This window comes from Pezoporus wallicus, unplaced genomic scaffold (genome assembly GCF_028554395.1).
Source record: "Pezoporus wallicus isolate ANWC-B61680 ecotype Strahan unplaced genomic scaffold, APGP_CSIRO_Pwel_v1 contig_7073, whole genome shotgun sequence".
Lineage (NCBI taxonomy): Eukaryota > Metazoa > Chordata > Aves > Psittaciformes > Psittacidae > Pezoporus > Pezoporus wallicus.
In genome coordinates, this window is record NW_026641326.1 from 2,699,776 (window position 1) to 2,713,235 (window position 13,460).

The 13,460-nt window shown below is 41.8% G+C and overlaps 1 long non-coding RNA gene across 1 annotated transcript; it reads right to left on the bottom strand.

The window, feature by feature from the left end:
* Positions 1–456: 456 nt before the first annotated feature.
* Positions 457–13,434, bottom strand: LOC130606527 (uncharacterized). Its single transcript, XR_008974000.1, has 3 exons — positions 13,338–13,434; positions 11,502–11,583; positions 457–582 (listed from the first exon to the last, which is right to left on the bottom strand). It is a non-coding gene; the product is annotated as an uncharacterized LOC130606527 (long non-coding RNA).
* Positions 13,435–13,460: the final 26 nt, after the last annotated feature.

The following is a 13,460-nucleotide window of genomic DNA, read 5'->3' on the forward strand; positions in this document are numbered from 1 at the left end:
CAATAGATACCAGAAAGAAAAATTGCTTACCCAGTCTGGATGGCTCAAATACATAAAACAGAGCAGTTTCACACACAGCCCACGCCAGCTCTAATGAGCACTCATACCCTGAAGAGACCTAAGTCCCTGGAGTTTGCTATATTTCAGCAGCATATGATGGGACCATGCCTGACATTAATCTAAAAGCCAGCACAGACGTTGTAACCGAAGGCTGACAGGCTGCAGGTACAGCCGTGCAGCTCCAGCACCGTTCTCAGTGGTGCAGTAAGCGATGATGGGACGATGGGACATTTTACAACCCAAGAGCACTTTGTCAGTCAGAGGCCAATGAGAAAGGATGAATAATATTAAAAAAGGCATAAATAAATAAATAGATATGATGGAGAAATGAGAGGGGGGAATGGGCAGTGCATTTAAGCAGTAAATAGAGAAACTAAAGACTATCAAAGACTTACCCAAAGAAAGAGTCTGGCCTTCATGATGTTCCTGTAGGATCCCAGGTGAAATCTTGCCCTCACTTTGATGATGGAGGATCAGGTCCTTGGCAGATGGGGAAAGTTTGGACATAACGAAAAGAATGTACTGCAAAGTGAAGGAAAATAAGTGAGCAATGCTGTACAAAAATAACGATTCAGTAGCTAGTAGGCAATATTGTCATTTCTGCACACATCCAAGGACTTAAGTGACCCACTACTCTGAGGATGTGCTCCATTAATAATAAGAAAGAGCAATTTAAACTATGGCTTTTTCATTGTGTTTAATACAGGTTTGGGGAATACGTTATCAAAGGCTCCAATTCTGGCCAAAGTCCACAGGCATCATCACCTGTGGTCAGGCCCTGGATAGAAAGATCAGAGCTATCTTTGCGTAGCCCTTCCACCAAAAACAGATCAATCAGAAGTAACTCAAAAGGAAACAGTCTACAGGGAACAGATGAAGATGCATTTAGAGGAAATAATCCCCATTCAGGATGCCATTATTAAAAGAGAGAGATAACTATCAGAGCTAAGATATGTCAGGGCAACCTCGTTGACATGGGACTGGAGAACTTCTGCTGTAAAAGCAGAGAAACTAGGTCAGTGCTTTTTGAAGAGAGGAAAGCTCAGGCTGGACATCATTATTTTATATATGATTCTAAGGGGAATAGCTAGGAGAGATGTCAGAAAACTAGTGTCAAATACACGAACAAATGGACAGGCTCTAAGAGGGAAAGGAAGAGAAACGAAAGGAGGCTAAGCTCACGGGATATAAGCATATCTGTACACACTAAGTAGTTGATGCAAGGACTGGGTTACAGAAAGGGCTAATAAGAGCAACCAATAAGGGTTTGGGAAAGGAAAAGCTTTGTGGGGTACAGTCACCTGAGAGCAGACAAATCTGCCTCTTGATCTTGGCATGTCCCTACAATTGCCCAAGTTTCAATCTCAAAATTACTTCAAAACTCACATAAAGTAAATCTCTGTGCAAGCGCAATAAATTGAAGTGACAATTCAGTTTAGCACTTGAAGATAAAACACAGAAGAACATTTGCCTTCTAATTTTATTAATATAAATGTAATTACAAGGTCTAATTCCAATTCAAATGTTAACTTATAAGGGTTGGTGGAGGTAGCAGCCTGCAGAGACAGAGATGATGCTGGAATCCCTGATCCTTACATTTGATCAATAGTTCAGCGTTAATAGACTTTATTTACGAGTTGAAGCATATGGTTTGAAAATGAGCCTAATAATTAGGTTGCATGTGTATAGACACACACTTCTCTAAGCACTAGAATATTTGCATGTTGCAGTTGTCTCTGAAGAAGAAAGAAAAGCCTCTCTGTGGTGGTGTAACAGATTACAAAACTCTTTACTTCAAAAAAATAAAAGCAGAATGTTAACTACCATGCAAGTGCGAGCACAGCTTCCAGAATGTGCTGCTTCTAAACATAAATGGAACCAAACCTCTTTGCCCTGAGTATCCAAGATGTACACCAGTCACTAGGAATTAAAAAAGAAGTAGATTGGGGTAACAGCCTGGGGTGAGGGGAATTTGAAGAGAGAGGAGAATCAGCGGTCTGTGTGGTTTAGGGCTCTTTCAGTGCATTTTCTTATATCCTCTGAATGCAAAGGCAAAACTTCATCTGGCAGAAATAAGCATAACATTATTGAAGCTGATAGAACTAAGCTATGGATCTGGTCCCAGATATGTATTCTAATACATATAAAGAAGAAAACAGGAAAAAAGGTAGCAAAACCATAATAGACCCAATAGTCCCAACAGACCCACTGAATATGAGTCAAATTCTAAGATCCTGTAAAAAGCCAAATGCCAGACCTGTTCCCTGGGAATATTCCTTGTTTAGAATAATATATTTTTTCTACTGTATAACCTTAGTCTGAGTAATGCCACAGACCTTCCTCCCTTCTAGCCCAGTGGTTAAACAGGAAAGATCCGAAAGTGTCAGAAGGAAAGAGTTCAAGCATGCAATAGCTCTGTCCCCTTCCATTCTGCTCAGTGATAGAAAAATGTACCCACACCTTCTGGAGCATAAAGATCCATGGCATTGAGATGCTCAGAAATTTGGAGTTCAACAGAGGATTCCATACACACATATTGAAAACTTTCACAATACCCTCAGATCAATTTTGAGCTGCCAGGATATGATGCTGAGATGAACTGGCCCATCTCAACCGTTAGAGCCAATGAGACATTGATGTTGACAGGGAACCAAAATTTGTCATGATGCTGGAAAAGAGCAAGGATCACAGGGGTGAGTGATACTGATCAAAACAGATGAGAGTCAGGAACCATTGTGCAGGAGATGCGAACTCACACACATACATCAGTGATCTGAAGCCATCAGTTAATATGCTGTCTATTAAAATTTGCTCAAATGCAGCACCTGTCATAGCATGTACAGGAAAAGTGTTTGTTAGGTCAATTTTACACAAGAAGAGTGAGGTGCAGTAGGAGGGGAGCTAACCCTAGCTGGCTGGATGTGGGTGCATAGCCTAAGTAGTGTTATCTGTGCACTTTGTTTTCTCCTCAGCACCAAAACCCAGAGCCTTTTGCACTATTTGGACTTTAGTTTTAGCACAGTGTGATCATTTCTCACAATCTTGCTAATATTTGACTGTCTGGCATGCTTTAATATTTGTCTTATAACAGTATTCTGCTAGGAAGGGGGATGCAATGCTTGTGTTTTACTGATTGCTTACAGTAGAGATGAGATTGGAAATGGGTTTCCTGTAGCTAGAGCTTTCTTACAGCTTGGAGTTCTCACCATCCCATTGCACCCTCTTGGATCAGTGCTCGCAGGAGAACAAGCAGCAGCATCCTGGCAGCACAGCAGCCACAAGCCCAGTACTGCTGTGCTAACACTCTGCTGTTTTGGTAGCATACGTAACAGTGCTATCACGAATACTTTAAGATAGAAAATAAGATGGCCAATGAATTTTCACCTCTCACTGAGTGCTTAAAACAACATGCCATTACTATAGCAGCTGGCCACTCTGTGGGAAGAGCTTTTCTATCTGATTCGTATATAGGCTATCACAAAAGATTATTTGTATTATTGTGTGTCCTTAAGCAATAGGAAAGCAGCAGATTTATATTTCAGTAGTCCCAAATATCATTGTTATTGTCCATGCCGTTGTTGTCTATCTTAACCTGAACTTTGAAAGCTCACTGCACATCAGATAGTTTCAGAGCAAGCCCATGTTCTTAATGAGTAAACGAAGTTACTGATACTTTAGTTTATTCTAAGTGTTAAACACAGCATGGGGTCTAACCTGGAATAGTCATCTTGAGAACACTGCGGTGGAAAGTAGAGCATAGGATTTAACATTGGAAATTAGAACTTGATCCTACGTCTTACACAAAATTGAGATTGACAAAATTGAGGTTTATCTACATAAACCTTTAAACAAAGATGTGGCTCTGAATCAAAATTAGGGAACTGGAGAAATGAAGTCGAGGACTTTGCTCTCTTAAAGGAAACTTGTCCAGCAAGACTGTCAGCAGAAAGAGCTGCCACAGCAGAGATCTGAGCACAGATGTTAATGCAGTTAGTTCTTTTTCTGGAGGTTAATTTTGAATAAATCAGGACTGTTTAAAAATTACAGTTATTGATTACTTAAATTTATGCTCAGAGCTTGGTCCTCTTAGTCCTGAAAAGTCTGTACACAAAATTGGTCTGAATGACCAACTGAAAGAAAAAAACCCTCCATCATTGGTTAATTAACTGCTGTTCAAATTGGATCTAATGATAGCAACTGTTTTTGGAGGTCTGTTTCCCCACAAGTACAAATAAATGAGGTTTTTTGCAAGCCTCTCTCTGCACTCAAATTCCATAAAGCAGCCTGTCCTGTGTCTGACTATAAAGAATAATATGCCCATTTCCAAAATGCAATCCTCAAATGGCAGAGTGAGATGATAGTCTGAAAGTAGCTTATGAGTCCAAAAGTCCAACAGAAAAATGCACAAAGCTGACTTGCACGGCTGTACAAGCAATCTCCAGACTTACATGAGAGTTAACAGAACAAGGCTTAAGACTGAAAGAGAAACACTCAGCACACAAACCAGGAGTATCCAGGGGATAGTGCAGCAGCTATATGCCTGATTCACATCACACCAGCTCACTGTGTGCCAGATCTAATGTGGGAGCGGCCAGGATCAGGCCCTTTGTGTATGAAGGTGAAGGAGCCGGAAGAGGGAAAAGAGGCGACATTCAAGGCAATGTGGAACCAAAGACAGGGGGCTGGAGGCAAGTGAAATAAGAAATGAAGGGGCACCATGTTGGCATGAAGTGATACGCTGTCACAGGCTGCTCCCAAGCTGATCCCGCACTTAAAAATAGATTGACATTTATCCAGGAGGCGAGTTTGTTATTCTGTAACTACAGCATTTTCTATTATGTTTGATAAGGGAAAGAAGATTGGATCTTGGTCAGAAGTATAAAAATTCATCTCCTAGCAGGGGATAATAGCAGAAGAACAGGGGCAGACGACAACTGCAGGTTTAAAAGAGCTCAGTGCGGTCCCTGGCAAGGAAGACACATTCGTTGCTGAGCCAAGTTGCAACCCCATGCTCGCAGCCAGAACAGCACTGTGGCACTCAAGGTGGGGGGTGACCCATAGGCAGCAACACAGCTCAGCTCCTCTCCCCTCCATAACTATCCCTCTTGGGTCACTCTAGGCAATTTTTTGCCTGCAAGTCAACTTAATATCACACAGAAAGCCATTAGAGTAAGACAGAGCTAATGCACCAGTAAGACCCTGATCCAGTGGAAGTATTGGGGTGGAATTTGGATTAGGACTGCAGCCTGCTGTGCACTGCGCAAAGGAAGTGCTAGCTGTCAGGGTGTGTGTATGGGTGCGTGCATGTGCACACATACATATGTGCAACGTATCCCTAGATGGATGTGAAGAATGTATGTACTGCCTGGCTCTTACAGTTTCACATTAGGTAGTGCAAAACCCTTAACTTTCTGCAAAAAATATCCAAAGCTCTTTTGTTTCATTGTGTAACTGTTGATCTAAAATGGAAGTTCTTGTTTTCTAATTCACAAAGCTTAAAAGATCGCTCATTTTATATTAAAATGATAGCCTTTGCAAGAGACCTTCAATCTAATTAAAGCCAGGAGATTAGCATCCCTTAGAATATTTGCGAAGCCTGCAATGCGAAGTTAATGAAATGTGTACACTTTTATAAAGCTTTAATTTTTAATGAAATAATTCAGGACATGAACCCTGCTCCTCTGCCTTTGTCCAAAACAGGGACTGTTTACAAACAACACAAAGTTATAGGGTGAGGAAAACAGAGGACAAAATAATCAAAAGGCTTCTTCATACCCGGTACAAGCCGCTCTTATCTCTTCTATTAAGCCTAGGAATTTATGTATTCCTGATTAATAATACTGAATGAGAATATGATTTTAGAGTGGCAGTCATTTCTTAAAGTTATGGGTATGTGTGTGTGTATTTATATCTATAGCATTTCAAATGTATCCTTTATTTATATATATAAATGTATATATATGTACCTATTAAATAAAATATACAGTTATATACAAAACCACAGACTGCTAAGAAACCTTAAATAAAACAAACAAGGCAAAAGAGAAGCCAGTGTGGCAAGGGAATGTCTTGTATTTGGAGAAATAGGCTGAGGTGAGAGGTGAAGGGAGCAGCCAGGGCTGTATCAGTCTAGCTCAGAGGAGATGACCAAAGGAAATCCTAAGCAATTCCAACCACCTTTTAGGTTAGGCTCCTCTAATGATGGCCCCACTCCTCTGTTATTGCTTGAGAAGGAAGAAAAGAGGAAAAAAGCTGAAACCCAGAGAGCAGCAAGCCCTGCTCAAAGACACATCTGCTCTCCCCAGTGTCATGGGGGAGTGTGTCCCTAGGGACCATGCACGCCCTTTCCTGGGCTGCTTTAGAAACAGCTACACCGTTAGAGCTATTTACTGTGTCTCCTTCTTTCACCCTTTGCATTAGTGACTCTGAATTTTGCCACTGGAAAGAGCTGGGTGTTGCATTTGAAACAGTAATTTTTTATAGCCCAAGCCCTACTTTACATTATGCTCACTGGATCTTTCTGAAACCCAAATGTTAGAACATCCTAATCTTGCTCTACATTTTAAAGCTGAAAGATAAACCTGTTGTTTAATGAAATCCACAACACTACAGAAATAGTAACCATTGTGTTTCTTCATTTCAAAGAACGGCTGAAATCTAACATCTGGTGTAACTGTACAAACCTGACCTTAGGTCACAGTAAGTATTGTATTGTTGATGATGGATACGCTTTTTTCATTACCATGCTGTCTCCGTTCTTTCAGCATCCATGCTGTGAATCCCCAGTTACAGCCAGGACTATTGATAAATACTGATTTTTTAAAATACAGTTCTTCTCTTTTTTTACACTTTTAAGCAAGCATTGTAAGATATATTTTTTAAATGGCTCTTCTAGCTTGTTGTCAACAATATGCTATTATATGAGCAAACTCTTCTGCATGATAGCTCTGACATACAAGGATCAAGAAATGTGTATGAAGATGCAGCTATGATCCTAAAAGAGCAGTGTCACAAAAAGGTGATCCTCTCCGTCTAATGCCTTCCCCTGTACTTTCCTCTTTGGATGCTCATTTTCTTAAAGCCCTTAAAGACTGGGGTTTAAGGTTTAAATTGTGAAGCAGATGTGGACACCTGCGAATGTGCATTTGTACATTGTGGTTTCAAGGTTTGAGTCCCTGCGCAGGAAATGAAGCCCTGCACTGTCCTGCATGATTGATGTCCATTATGTCTAAGGCCTGGGGTAACATGGACTAGATCAGTGACTGTGAAGCAGCTCGCAGTACTGGAACCAGGGTTTCTAGCAAGCTTAGTGATTGCTAGGAGCTACCAGTCAAGAAATGAAGATATTGCCCTGGTAGCTGGATGTTCTGGTTGAATCTAAACTACACAAAAGCTACCAGAAGCTCTGCCACTGAACTAAGAGGGCCGATTTTAATGATGATTTCTAATTGTTTGCTTTGCTAACAGCATCTATCTCCAGCACCTTTCTCTCCTTGCAACTTCCTTCCCTTTCTTTGCAGTCTTAACTAGACTTTTAGCACCACAGCTTTAACTTTTCCCCAAAAGCTATGAAAACTCAAATTTCTTTCCTATTCCTTTGGGTGTCACGAGCCCAGGCTTATTCAGACTTGACTCTTTAGGACAGAGATGCTGACTGGGATTGCTGGACTCACTAACAGCAAAGGGAAAATGTTTTCTTTCCTAACCCATACTTAAGATTGTAATGGACATACTGTGTTCACCTTAGGTTGCTCCACCGTGAAGCAGAGGTAAAGCAGAACATCCTTGGCTCACCTTGATGCCTACAGAAGTGTGTAGAATGAAGCTCTGAGTCCCTGAAGTCTCTACATTTTCACTAACCCAACACTGACTAGCACAGAAAATGTCTGAAGGCATGGCATTTACACTTTTAAGAAACATCTATTCATTTCAGCTCTACCAAAGCTAAATACATTTATAGATTTGTTCATAATTATTTTTAGAGTAGAATTCTGTTTGTTTGACAATATCTGAAAAATTAAATACCTGGGGCAACATTGCTGAGTGCTGGTACATTGGGAACATGGTGAAATACTTGCTGTAATTGTGAGGGGTTTATTTAATACCTCTCAACACAAAGTTAACCCACTCAGTGAGGACAGCTTGTTTGATAGGCAGATAGTGCTGACCTCTCTGTCGCACGAGCGAGCTGACCGCCTAGTCCTGGCCATACAGACAGAACTGCACTTCCCAAGGGCTGAAGCAGTGTCAGCCTTTGGCTTTCCTCCACCTGTTCAAGTTACCAAGACACGCACCTACCCCTAAGAGGTACAACAGTCTTCTTCCTTACTCCCTTAGTGGGACTAAGTATCCCAGGGAACCAGAGGGCTGGTGCTGGGATGCTGTGCTGTACGGATGTAGATGGCTCTGGACCTGTCCACCTGTGAACTGAAATGCATTGGCAGGACAGTTAGCAAACCCCCTATATTCTTCCCACCCATTCTGCACTTTCCATGACCTCTTCTTTTCATCGGTACAAGTAAATTGAATTCAGCACCTTTAAAGACCCTGTCTGGATCCATAACATTCATAACCATGTCGTAACCATGAGTGAAAAGCTAAGAGAGAGTATGGTTTGTATCCAAGGGCTCTTTTGCTTTTTATGTGTTTACATATACCAGCCAATGGTCAGCAAATAAGCTCCACAGCTTGTAATGAAATGTTCAAACCATCTGTTTTAATCTGTGATTTAATTTCATTGTAAAATAGTAAAGTTGTTCCAATGGTTGGGTTGGTATGGCTGCTTTATATGAAAAGGATTGAGTATCCCAGAGCAATTACACTGCACCAAACACATGCTATGGGCATTATATCCTGCATTGTTTTTTTTGTTCCATTAAGAACGTTAAAAAGCCTTCTTAATACAGCATGACAGAGTTTTAGGTCTCTTTTTTGTTAGAAACAGATAGCAGATGCTGAGGACAAACATTAAGGATCTTTTTGAAAACAGCATGAATTTTTCAAAGTGCTAAAAATAAATAAAGTTTCAAAAAGCTAAAACGCAACCAAGCAAACAGGGCCTGAGGAAGTGGAGAAGATTTCCATGTCACACAGAGGAAAGTGCCCCAAATTCGTGATCAGCACGTGGCAGTGTCCATGTGACAGCATCTGGTTATCCCCAAGCAATGTACTAGCACTTGCAGGCTCAGAAGGTAGCTGGGAGCACGGTGCTGGCATTGCCTTACTTGCCATGCTGCCCAACAGGGTGATGGAGAGGCATTTTGCTGGGTGTTGTTTCCCACAATGCATTATGTGAACAAAGTAATCATTCCTTACATTAGTAAAATAATAAAGTAAAACTAAGCTGTGTGGAACTATTTTACATCCCTTCTGACAATGACTTTTTGCCTTTGGCAGCTGCATTATGGCACAGGATTAAAATACCTGCTCTTGCTTATGGCAGTGCTAAATTTAGGCAGCTGATACCTCCTTCCTGTGCTCCCACATCACATCCTTGCTGGACCATTTCAGGCCACTAAAGAGGATCAGTGGCCTAGGAAGGAAGAAACCCCTTAAAAACCACAATTACTTTCAATAACCTCACTTCTTTTTGGCCAGTTGGCAGGGTCAGTGCAGTGTGCTGCTGTGTAACCACCTTCCCTTATTTCATATGGCTTGACCACATACATTCATGGATGCCTTGCAATACCATGAAGCCTTGAGCTAGTTTTCACTTTAAGGAAACAGTTCACAATCTTACTCCTTTTTCTAGGTGCACCAGCACAGCAAGCCTGTAGGCTGGCTTGAAAGCACAGCCAGAGGTTGCCCTTTCAGCAGGTACAAGTTTTATCCCTGCCCCAGATTTCACATGTGACCCAAAACAAGCCCAATTACCCTTAGTGAGCAGCATCCCATGTCCTGGTCCTCCTCTACCTCACTTCTGGGCTCTCTGTCTGGCTGCTCCTATAATGGCTGGAATGGATATAGGGCAGTAAAGAGGATCCTGAGTTGTACCATTGGTGTACCAAAAATACAGAGCCTTTCTCCACGTGCTGTGACTCATGTAACTTATGCTGTTAGGCACTGGCAACGACACGCATGTATTTCCCCCAGCAGAAACTCACCATCTCAAAGGCAGGAAGCCTTCAGCCCCATGAACCTGGTGCTTTAGTTAATCTAAAGCCCTATAGGGACTCAGGGCTAATTAACTCAAGCACTGTGGCATCCTGACATGACTATATGGCTTCTAGGACCCAAGCTAGTATTTCTACCCAGCAGTCTGCTGCTGCACTACGTGATATATCTACTTGGCCAATGCTTGGTCAGGGGTTCCCAGGGCAGGACAGGGTGGGGGGAAGCATGGATTGCTGCCCCAGACTGCAGCAGTCATTCACCATTGTACCCATTGCTTGGTGTTATTTGGGGTATGTGCTACTTGCAGTGCATTTTTCCTGAACATAAGCTGGAAATTACTGATTTTTACCTTACACAGCTAGTATAAAAGCACTAATGTCCTAATGAAGAGTCTCACTTAGCTAAATGCCTTATACAGCTGAGTAAAACAAAGAATTTTACTAGAGCTTAACCCAGTCGTTAATAAGCTTTTTAACCCTGACCTTTCAAATCAATGATCTACCACTGGTTTTACCTTTCAAGAAGGAATTCCATTTTCAAGTGATAAAACATATTTTGCACTCCTTACAATCTAATGATTATTCTCAGCGTTACTGGATATATGAGGCCATCAAACCATTAGATGGTATAAAATGTATTAATGTACAGCATTCATGGCTACATTTGCTTTAGAGTCAATAAAAGGGAAACAATTTATAAAGGGCATTTATGCTTATTACAGAATATCAATAGATTGTTTCTCCCATCATTTCTGAAGTATGAAGGACTCCCTTTTGTGATGGATAGGGGAGGATTTGCATAAGCTCTTTGCTTATGCCCTGAACTTCCCCAGCACAGACCTGTGCGCAGGAGTTTGTGGCCAGGCTTTGGGCTGTGTGTGGGGTGGGCCGATGGTGGTACCCACAAATCCTCCTTTCCCAGGGGACCAAGCATCTCCATTCAGGAGTTATTCACAGCAGCCACGTGAAGGCTGTATACACAACTATGGTGCTTTCAGCACCAGACATAAATTACCATAGGGCTGTGGACAAATTGGATTGAGTTTGGAGAAGAAGAAAGGAATTTATTTGTTTGGGGCTGAAGTACACAAATGATAGCAGAGCTTTGCGGAGTACCTTCTTAAGCAGTAGGAAGACAAGTGAGGCTGCTTGATGCATATGGGGGGTGTGTGTGAAAGGAATTATGTGTGGGGTACAAGAGGATATAGGAGCTCCGGCACTACAGCTAGAGGCAGAAATTCATAGTTTGTCCTACTGAATAACTCAAATGTAGAAATAAAATCTATGAAGAGACAAGTGATTAAGGCACTGGCCTGAGTCTCAGCAGACCTGGATTCGGTTCCTGGCTGTTTTCAGCTTTCTGTCTGACTTTTGGCAAGCCTCTTCAACTCTCTGCGCCTTGGTTTCCCATCTGTTAAAGAGGAATAATAATATTTCCTTTCTTTCCTGCTTATTCCAGCAGCAAGCTCTTCTGGGCAGGCACTGTCTCTCTCAGTGTCTGTAGAGGACTTCTTGCCCGCTGGAGTTTTGATCCCTGTGCTAAACCAGGACACACAGGGCCAGGGAGTGCCATGCCATAGAAGCACATTTATTTACAGTTTCTGATTCCTAAGGGACTAAAAGGTATGCTATAATTTGTTAAACAGCTTTCTTCATATCAGTTCTTCACGGACAGACAAAAGAAAAAAAATCAGTCAGTAAATTAGAGAAGGAAAGTGATTCACATCTCTGCTAAGATTTGTAAGAGTCTGAACTTCCGAAGTAGAAATATCACAGTTTGAGAGAACAGAGAAAACATTAACCACAGCCCAAAAGCAGAGAGTTGGCCTTCTCCATTTCTGCTCTTGCTTCTCTACACATCTGGCTTCTCTATCTGGACTGACCTTTTCAATTTCTCACTGACAAGACGTCTTCTTGATGCACATAGTGGCTTCCCGTGCCTGCATATGCTCATGCCCATCTGGTAGGGTGAAATTGTGCCCACTCACAGGCGCACACATGCACTGCGAGTGAGACTAGGTAATATCAGTTGCTGAACACTGGTAATATCAGTTGCAGAGCACTGGTTTAAGAAGACAACCAGCAAATATATAAAATTAAATCCCAGCTGCAGAGACTTTCTGTTAATAAGCAGTCCCGATTAGAAATGCAAATGTCACTGAAAGGGAGCATGTCTGTTGACAGTAGACTTTGAGGAAAGCTTTGGTTTTAGTGCTGGTAAATTAATCTTTAATTATGAGCATGCTCACTCCTGAAAGAAGTGCCCTGCGCACACTGAACTGACAGCATGTGAAACTTTCAGGCTGTTGCTTTTTTAACGTCAAATGGAACGTCTTGCCCCCAAAAAGCAGATGAGAGCCCCATTTGCTGGTGGTGGGTTTAGTGCTCTAGTTCAGCTTGAGCTATGGCTGGCCAGTGTCACTGACTCTCCAGATGGCATCAACCTGCTAAAAACACTGGTATTAAACCAGCATGACTCTCATGCTCTTCATAAATACAAATATCTAGATGAATTATCGAGGTTTGGGGTTTACAAGGGGTACCAGAAAACAGTCCTTGCTCCTGCAGTTATTTCCTTCCCTGGCTTGGTCAGAAGCAGAGAGAGGATCACAAGATGCTATAGCAAAACCTTGAGGCCAGCAATGAGAATGTCCGACACCTCCACTCCCATGCTGGCTGGATTGTTAAAATAACATTTCCACTTCCAAGTAAGTAAATAAATCTCACTGGCAGGTTTGTCTTGTGACAGCCAACATCTTGTCTCCCTGAAAACTGGGCTGGTGTCCTGCAAAGCTGAAAACCCAGTGCTCTAAAACCTGAGTGCAACAGCCAAGAGATACATGAGATCCATCCTCTGAGGTAGCAGATACAATGAAGTAAGCAAATATGTTCTAGCAATCCTATTATTAAAGTTCCAAAAATAGTTTAATTTCTTAAAGTTATGAAATATTGCTGTCATTTTCCTAGAATCATGGAGTGGTTTGGGTTGGAAGGGAACTTAAAGATCATCCAGTTCCAACCCTCCAGCAAGCTTTTGCTTTTTTAGCCTACAGCTACAAAGTTTTGCCCCAAAACCTGCATTACCCAAAAGAGGCCATGCTGCACACCCACCTCAAAAGGCCCAGAACACCTGGTTTCAGACACAACAGGAAGATCAGAACATACCTTATCATAAATATGCATATGTGACACGAGAGCCTGCTGCCTTCTTGGAGAGATGCCATAATTGACGGAACAAAGTACAACAAAACTTCACATCACTGGTGGATCAGAAGAACAGAGGTAACT